Source organism: Mus pahari, chromosome 23 (genome assembly GCF_900095145.1).
Source record: "Mus pahari chromosome 23, PAHARI_EIJ_v1.1, whole genome shotgun sequence".
Lineage (NCBI taxonomy): Eukaryota > Metazoa > Chordata > Mammalia > Rodentia > Muridae > Mus > Mus pahari.
The window spans coordinates 26647046-26656238 of NC_034612.1; the positions used below are offsets into that span (position 1 = coordinate 26647046).

At 45.8% G+C, this 9193-nt stretch overlaps 1 protein-coding gene and 1 long non-coding RNA gene across 10 annotated transcripts in view; one reads left to right on the forward strand and one right to left on the reverse strand.

The window, feature by feature from the left end:
- Positions 1-1362, forward strand: part of LOC115063064 — a 1546-nt gene extending 184 nt beyond the window's left edge. Inside the window, exons 2-3 of the long non-coding RNA XR_003842944.1 lie at positions 917-965; positions 1051-1362. This is a non-coding gene — a long non-coding RNA (uncharacterized LOC115063064). The remainder of the gene's footprint in view (positions 1-916; positions 966-1050) is intronic.
- The window catches only part of Cux1 (cut like homeobox 1), a 321311-nt gene that overhangs the window by 225312 nt on the left and 86806 nt on the right, over positions 1-9193 (reverse strand). The window lies entirely within an intron of this gene.

A 9193-nucleotide genomic window follows, 5' to 3' on the forward strand; every position in this document is an offset into this window, starting at 1 on the left:
GAGGGAGGGAAGGAAAGAAGGAAGGAAGGAAGGAAGGAAGGAAGGAAGGAAGGAAGGAAGGAAGGAAGGAAGGAAGGAAGAAGAAAAAGGAAAGACAGGAAGGAAGAGGAAGCAGAGAAGAAAGGAGAGGAGGAAGAAAGAAGGGAAAGAGGAGAAAGGAAAGAAGGAAGACAGGAAAAGGGAAAGGGGGAGAATGAAATGTTCTGAGTCAACCACAATTACATGAACAACTCCTGAGCCTTCTATTCCTGTTTAAAACACAAACACACATGTACACATGCACACACCAGTGAGTAGAGTCAGTGAATGGGTATATTTGCCTTCACTTTAGGAGTGACGCTGTGGCCAACAACTAAAACGTTTTAAAACTATGAGAGCCGTCTTTCTTCCTGCTGTGGGTCTGAGGAGGAAAGCTGGGCCCTTAGCAAAGCTACTGTTCTACCACGGAGCTGAGCTACGCCTGCCCTTCTTTACAAAGAAAACAGTACCCGGCCTTGCGGGGCTCTCCAGCCCAGCCTTGAAGTCTTCATCTCCCGCCTCAGCTTCTGAGGCAAAGGGACTAAAAATTCAAGGCCATTTTTGGATTTCTTAGAAATTTCAAACTGGGCTCTATGGGACAAAAGGACACGGGGTGGGGATGGGGAGGAAGGGGCATGGAGATGTTCTACCATGTCTAACTACAGATTTAGGCTTTTCTTAATTTTTATTAATAGGGAGGGCCAATGGCACAGCCCAAGTGTGAAAGTCCACTATGGGTTTTGGTGGTTGGATTTAATTCGAGAGACTTATGTGGCAAATACTTTTACCTCCCCAACCACCCTGCTGGCCAGTGGTTGCTAGTATTCTACTCAGAGTGAAGCACATTAGTTCAACCTTAATATCTGAATCATAATCCTTCATCCAATTTTCATTTTAGAAGAAAGAGAACCATGAAGTGCACTGAGCAGCCCTAACAGTGGAGAAGGGTAAGAGCATGGCTTGATAGTGTTTTCCAAAGCAAAATGCAAACTCTGCCTCCAAATTACCATTATTTCTTAAATTCAAATTCAGGGCTAAGGAGAAGGCTCCCTGGGAAAAGGCAGCTGACACCCAAGCCTGACGCCCTGAATTCACTCCCCAGGATCCACAGTGAAAGCAGAGAAACAGTCATGTGACCTACACACACACACTGTGGCTTGTACACACACGAATAATAGTGTATTAAATTATATAAATACCCAGTTCATTATTAAAACAAAAAACTAAACTAAAATGTCCACTTAAGTATAAATACAAAGGCTCTGTATTTTTTCAGTGCCCCCAGAACTTCTAGAACAACGCCTGCCAACTAAAACACCTACTATGAATTTAGTAATGGGTTACGCAAACATAAATTACAAGGCCAGACATTTTAAAAGGGAAAAAAGGTGATTTATTGACGTGCTGGAGACACGGCAGGATAGAAGTACTATTTCAATTTTCCACACAGTCCTCAATGCTGCAGATGTGCTAATGCAAAAAGAATTTCAGAGTGAAATGGCTCTCGGCTCCCTGGTTCCTTCCATATCAATTCCTTTACTTAAAAAGGCTGGCTGGCATTCCCACACTTACATCCAAGACAATGAATACATGCTCAAGCGCTTTTATCTGGCTATAAGTACAAATGGATTTGTTCAAACAGAGGAGGGGAGGGAAAGAGGGGGAAGAAGGACAGAGGGAGAGGGAGATGGGTAGGGGGAAGGGAGAGAGGGAGGGAGGGAGGGAGGGAGGTAGGGAGGGAAAGAGAGGGGGAGGGGACAGGAAAGAGAGATTAGTTTTCAAAAGCTTTCAGCAAAAAGAAAGTATGACTACAGCTCCTGGTTGTCCAGTTGGAAGGAGCGAGCCCACACACTCTGGTCATCATTTCTCACTCTGACCTGCCCTGGTCCTGTTTTAACCTCCCCTGAGTCCTCACAAGCACATCCACTGATCCCTTTCCTCCTGCCTTCAGGTCACTATGAGAAACTATATTTTCTCTCACAAGGCAAGCACTTAAATCAGAAGCAAAGAGCAAGGGAGAGATGGTTCATGGGTAAAAGTGCTCGCTGCCAAGCCTGACTACCTCAGCTTCATCCTGAGACCCACATGCATGCATGCACACACAGAGAGAAATTTTAAAATGTTAAAAAAAAAAAAAAAAAAAAAAAAGGTGAAATTCTTTGTGGGATGTTTATATACAAATTAAATAAGAATATTCTTGTCTTCAAGTTTTAAATTCAAATCAATAGAAGCCAATGCCCTACTTCTCTGTCTAGGTTATGGGAACTGAACAGGGCTAAGCACATTTACACAGGAGAAATCTTCATGTTTCATTGCTTAGCCAGTGGCTGATAGCTTCACAAATGCCTGTCTTGCGAGACACAAAAAAAATTGGCTAACTGAGCTTCTCCCAGGAGCTTGAAAATAACCCATAATGAAGTATGTTTTAAAATACAAAAGGCATCTCCGTGCCAGTACCTCATGTACACATACATATGAGTATGTGCTGTGTGGTTCTCAGATCTTTTGATTACATGAACACACCTGACCTCGGGGAAGGCGGCTTTGCCCAGCCCCATATTTCACACAAACCAAACAGCCAATAGACAGTAATGGCTCTCAGCTACTGATGACCTGGACCGAAGATGAAGAGACACTCCATCTTCCTCAGGAAACTGTCAGTGGTAGAAGGCTTGGAGCCGACCTTTCGCCCTGTCTTAATCACAGCCACCTATGATAACAGAGTGGGGTTTATTTTTATGCTCAGCTCCAGATGAAAATGATCAATCCTTCAGTTCTGACTACTTTGTATCTGCACAATGAGCTGTGTAAGTGAAGGCGCTGTAAGTTTTCATGAGTCCCCTGAGCCCTACATGGAATTAAATTCACCTAAGAATATGATCTGCAGTAACACTATCAAAACGCTGAACACTTCATTGAGTCTGTCCAAATGTACAAATTAAATGAAATCCCAATAAAAATCCATTTAAATTTTCATTAAAAAGTAGGAATTTTCAGAGCCAGGTACTGTGGTCACACAGACCTGCCATTTAAGCTACTTCAGAGTCTGAGGCAGGAGGATTACAAGTTCAAAGTCAGCCTAGCTATAGAGCTAGCCTTAGCAAATTGATGAGAAGTAGCTGAGTGATAGGGTACTTACAAAGGATGCTGGTGTTTAACCCCAGAAGGTGGGGAGGGAGAAAACAGACCTGAGGGCCAGACAGAGGGAGCTGGAGACTTAGCTCAGCGGTAGAGCACTCAGCTAGGATCCTGTCCCCAGCACAAAAAAGAAAAGAGACAAGGCTTTATAAAACAGAACTGGGAAGAAGGCTGTAAGCTGGACGGCAGAGAATGAAGACCCAGACACAGCGCACATGGCACTGAAGAATGATGGGCCTGGGGCTCCTCATGCATCACACTCACCAAGGACATGAAAAGCATTGGAAGAATCCAAAGAGTACATGGCTTGGACAGTCCTGGGGCATCGATGAGGAATATGGTGGTTGATAGAGGACAAAGAAGTCAGATCAACTCACTGGGGGCTGATAGACTGGATGGCTGGTCACTAGTTATAGGAGGGACAAGGGACTCTAATGGAAGAGGAGAAACTGAGGCCCTACTTGCCACCAATCACAGAAGAATGCCCAGGCTTGGTTGGGGCAGAAAGCAAAAGCTGGCATTACAGAAAGAGTCCAGAAGTTGCCCTGGTAACATCTACACCGAGGAGAGTTCCAAAATAAGATCCAGAACAGCTGGGGCTGTGTGTCTCAGCTGGTGGGGCACAGAGCCAGGCACTGTGGTTACACAGACCTGTCATTTAAGCTACTTTAGGACCCGAGGCAGGAGGATTGCCTAAGGAAGCCCTTAGTTCCATTCCCTGAACCACAGAAACCGGTGAGGCAGTGTATGCCTGTTAATCCTAACGCTTGGGATATGGAGGAAGAAGGAACTTTCTTGGCTACAAAGTTAAGTTCTAGGTCAGTCTTAGCTTAGTGAGACCTGTCTCAAAAACAAATGAACAAACATAGTAGGATCTGGAATAGAAAAAAAAAAATTAAAAATGTATGTGGGGAAGAAAATGGGGGGCAAGGTAGAATGGGAATCCCCACTCGCCCAAAAGTAATTAAGTTCCACAAGACAGACAGCACAATAAGCAATGGACATGCCTTGGCCTGGGAGATGTCCTTAAGGCAAACTCTCAAGAGATTTCAGACTGGAACCATCAGGGCCCCTACTTGTGGGTAAGGCATGGCAGCAAATGGTCCAACAGGGAAAATGAGCAAAACTGTTAGAAGGGAAGACAGGAACGTATGAACAGGCTACTCACAGTGAAAGGCAGTGTGCCAGTCAAGAGAAAGAAGGAAATATCAAATACATGGAGTTCCTGTTCACACTCATCTAGCAAGCACAGCTCAGTTAATGGAGAAAACCAGCGAGGTACTGTTAGATGAAAAGGTTTTTTGAGCAGAAATGTTCATGCTCTGTACCTTAGAAATGCAATGCTCCCACCGTGTAACATGGGAGCTGGTGAGGGAACATGTGGCCCCACCAGCACCAAAGCTGGGTCTCCTTGCAGTAGCTATCAAGCCAGAGGCACTAACCAAGCACACTTGCCAGTAGACCCTCTTTACAGCGTCCTGCATGTAGTCAGCACAAAATTATAGTAGGGTTCCAAAGAGACTGATGGACTAACCGATCAGATTTGAAACTGGGAGAAAAAGATATGCAGAGAATGCCATGAGAAGCAGTTCCAACTCTCCCCTAAATGCCCAGGGAAATTCACGTGCTTGGAAGCAGGCAGCAGAGGGTGGTGGCGTGGGACCAGGCAGCCTCAGCAGCAGGAGGAGGCTCTGGAGATCCATCCCACAAGGCAGCTGGCTCTGTGCACCCAGAAGGTGGCTGTGGGCTGCAAGACTATGGAAGCACTCCCCAGGGACCCACACTGGCACAGACCTAGGAAGGCTGGGCTAGATGTGCAGCCTCCTGCCAGCTTTGTTGATTTGAGTGGGACACACAAAGCAAGTTAATGTCTTTTCTAGGTCTTGATTTTTCTCTGCCTGACTCAAACACTGTACCTATTGTAGAAACACACACTTAAGATTGGATGGAGGGGCTGGTGAGATGGCTCAGTGGGTAAGAGCACCCGACTGCTCTTCCAAAGGTCTGGAGTTCAAATCCCAGCAACCACATGGTGGCTCATAACCATCCGTAACAAAATCTGACGTCCTCTTCTGGAGTGTCTGAAGACAGCTACAGTGTGCTTACATATAATAAATAAATAAATCATCAACAAGATAAAAAGTGACAATGATCATAAAAAAAAAAAGAGTGGATGGAGATGGGCATACTGGTACACACCAGTAATCCCAGCACTGGGAGGTGGAGACAGGTTAACAATTCAAGGTCATCCTTGGTTACACAGCGAGTTTGAGGCCAGCCTGGACTACTTTAAAAAAAAAAAAAAGGTATTTGGAAAAAGAACTATATGAATAGATAGCCATTAATAAATGTCAACCGCTCGAGTTACCCAGAACCAGACAGTAAACTCTTCCTGGTAAGCTCAGAGTTCTCACATAACAGGGTCTGCAAAGATCTCCGAATGCATGCAAATTCTGGAAAAGAAATAGCCTAAAGAGAGCCTGCCATGAATGCTGTGGGGAAAGACAGACAACGAGAGAGAGAGAGCTGCAGAGAGAAACAAGCAGCAGAAGCTGGTGCGGCTCTCAGCACCCTCTGAGCAGCTGGTCTAAGTAAACTGTCACGGATAAATCGCCTTATCGTTTAAAAGCTGTCAAATGAAAGGTGATGGGGCTTGATCAGGTTGCAAACCAAGTCAGTAGCAGCAGCACCACCGTAACGAAGCCCCAAGTGTTCTGACTCCCACCTAAGGCTCCTTCAGGAACGCCAACCGGACCATGGCTACTAACCCACCAGGCTATGAGTTTACTCACGTCTGCCAATCAGGCTTGAGTCCATCTTTGTGAAACTGAGATTTGAAAGGTAAGATCAAAAGCCAATATTGGCCATTAGTAATCCATGGTGATCCAAATATATTTTGCCATCTCACACACCTATAATCCTAGTTACTTGGAATGCTGAGGCAGGGGGATTGTAGGCTCAAGGCTAGCCTGAGCTATATTCCAAGGCCTTGCCTTAGAATACAACTTTAAAAAAAGAGAGATGTACCTCCAAGACTTGCTTTGGATTCTCCAGCAAGGGGCTGGGTATGTGGCTCTTCAGTACAATGCCTGCTTAGACTCCTCCAGTGAGGGGCTGGGGCTGAGACTTAGTGAAGGAGAGTTTGCCCAGCATCCAGAAAGCCCTGTTTCATCTCTAAAATAAATAAGATAAGACAGAATCTACTTCTGAACTCAGTGTCTTCGCTCAAAGCAATGCTCATCACAAGCACACAGCTTCCATGACTTTGCCGTGCTATTCTGGAAGCAGTTCGACCTAGCATCTGGGACCATCAGTCCCATTTCTCCATGGGAATATGGAGGCTCACGAAGGTCACCATTAAAACTCTAGCCCACGTAAATCTCTTTACAATCCTTTCCTTTTCACAGCTGTTAAATGCTCAGATAATTTGTCCATGATGCTTAAAATAGCTCTCTGGAAATGCCAGACACACAGCAGAAGCGACACACAGCTCAGAGGAGAGGCTGTCAGTTCTAAGCACTCTTCAGAGACCTGGGTCTCATCTGCTGTTCCCATACAGTGGGATCATGGGTGGCCCTGGTGTCTTCAAGCAGGCCCAACAGGGACACTGGGAGATTAAGCTCTTCATGGATCACATACGGATTCTTCCAATGCCGGCAGCCAGGGAGTTCAGAAGCAGCCCTGCTCTTCTGAAAGATGGCATCTGATGTCTTTCTGCTCAACACAACTAAGCCTTTACTTAAATTTGAAGGAGCCATGACAAATAACCCACCCAAATGCCCCAATGGTGGCTTCGGCATCTCTGCAGTAGCTGTGTGTCTGTGTTTGGGGGAGGGATGCTACAAAAGGACATGCTCACTCTATGACTTTAAAATAACCTCAGTTCCTCACGTGTCCACCTACCCGCCCATGAGCACACACTACTGTATAATCCTGTGGGTTTTGTTTTGCTAGGCAGGTACTTTACCACTACGTAATATCCCCAGTCCAGCTGATTCCTGAAACAGGTTCTCATCAAGTTTCCTAGGCTAGTTTTGAAGTCTTAATTCTCTTGCCTCAATATCCGCAGTGCTGGGATGACAGGCTTGAGCTGCAGGCAGGGCTGTTCCAGTGTGTATATCACCGGAAGTTACCATGTGCACCGTTTGTTTAGCTGCCCATTACCTGCCTGCTCCTGCTGATAGCCGGAACCTTCTCTATACCTGCTAGTCCCTAGAAAGAACTCAGGGCTACTTTTGGAGGAGACAGGGGACTAAAAGCATGTTTTGTATATGCTAAACCACTTCCCCCTCTAGGAGCTGGGTATCAGAGGTAGGGCACCCCTAGTCCAAACACATGAAGCCTCAAATCCTCCAACTGTGGATTTAGAGACCTGTGGACTTTCCATCGAGGATGTGCAACTGATAAAGGTCTACAGAGTTCTTCCCAAATCTGAACCACTCCCACCCCATACACACTGAGTGAGAGCTGCTCTTTAGCTTATAGGAAAGAACACAAAATCTGAAACAGTGAGGCGTCTTGCTCAGGGTCAGAGGCCCCTGGACATCTGCAACAGCTGGTCTGGGAATAGACATTTATCTTCCGAGACCCCTGGAACCAGACAGAGAACAGTTCTGCACGTGAAAGGCCCCAGCAGCAGAGGTCACCGTGTGTGGGAGGGAACTCCTGGACTAGTAGTGCTCACCCATGCTTGCGCACAACCCGGTGGGCCCCCCGTTCTTCAGGACTGCTTCATGTGCTCCCAAGCCTCCTGCTGACTCTTTCTAGAACATGCTAGAATACTGTGACTTGAGCTGCACTTGGTCCTTGGGGTAAATATTCCTCTGGGGCCTCCTCAGAACTAAGTAAACTACTTAAGTTTTTTGTACTGGTTGAACATGTTTAACTAGTAACAGTTAAAAGCTTCTATTTAATTTTTAAGCTTTGTCTAGTTAAAATCGTATTGTATTGCAACTTTATGGTGGATGATTCTAGAATGATTAAACACGCAGGTTGATTACTCAGGCTTTATGATCCTGCCAGATACTAGAGTGACCTCTTTGCAATGAAGCAAAAATGTGCTTCATTTCTCCCCTCCTCCGAGGAGAAAACACTGAATTAAAAAGTTGCTTGTGGGTTTCCCATAGCCCCACAAAGAGAAGAATTTATTTAAGATAATAATAATAATAATAACAACAACAACAATAATAGGCTATTTTGTGTCATTTGGTGAAACCCTGCCTCAAAATAAGCAGGCCTGAGAGAAGTTGGTACAGTGCTTGCTATGTCTAAGCTTGAACCCTAAGCACCCATGTAAAGCTCCAGGCACATGGGCGATCAGGGTTATCAGAACGCCAAGAACCCGAAATAGAGGAAGCAACAGACTCTAGAGTGGTTTAGACAGGTCCTCACATCCCCACAGTGGTTCTCTCTTATGACAGGGGTGCTCATGTCCCTAGCATGTGACTAGTTAAAGCATCTCTGGGCATGTCCTTGCTAAGAGGCCCATGTCTGGCAAGACATGACTGGTCTACCTTCTCCCCTAAAAACCACAGTCAGTGACATCAGGGACGCACGCACATCTGTGGGTTTCCAGTGCAGTTGACTGAATATGTTCAATGTGGAACAAAAAAAAAAAAAAAACCCAACTGCCGTGTTTGCTCAGCTGCATCTGGAGGTTTCAGACTGACCTCTGGTTTAAAGGAGGGTTGACAAAAAAGTAGAGTGGTGGTACATGCCCTTAATTCCAGTAAGCTCAAGGCCAGCCTGGTTTACAAAGTGAGCTCCAGGACAGCGAGGGCTACACAGAGAAACCCTGTCAGGGGAGAGGGGATGAAGCTGAAGCCTGACAGACAAATTCAAGTCACAGCAGCCTTCTAGGTCTGGCAATGAAGTGAACACAAGAGAAGTGCTGAATGGCCAATAGGGCACACGCACATAAGAATGTGTTTGCGCTCTCCCTCTCCCCCCTCCCTCTGCCCCCCCTCTCTCTCACACACACACACACACACACACACACACAATCAACATGCTGCTTGAAAGTTTAAGGTCACACATG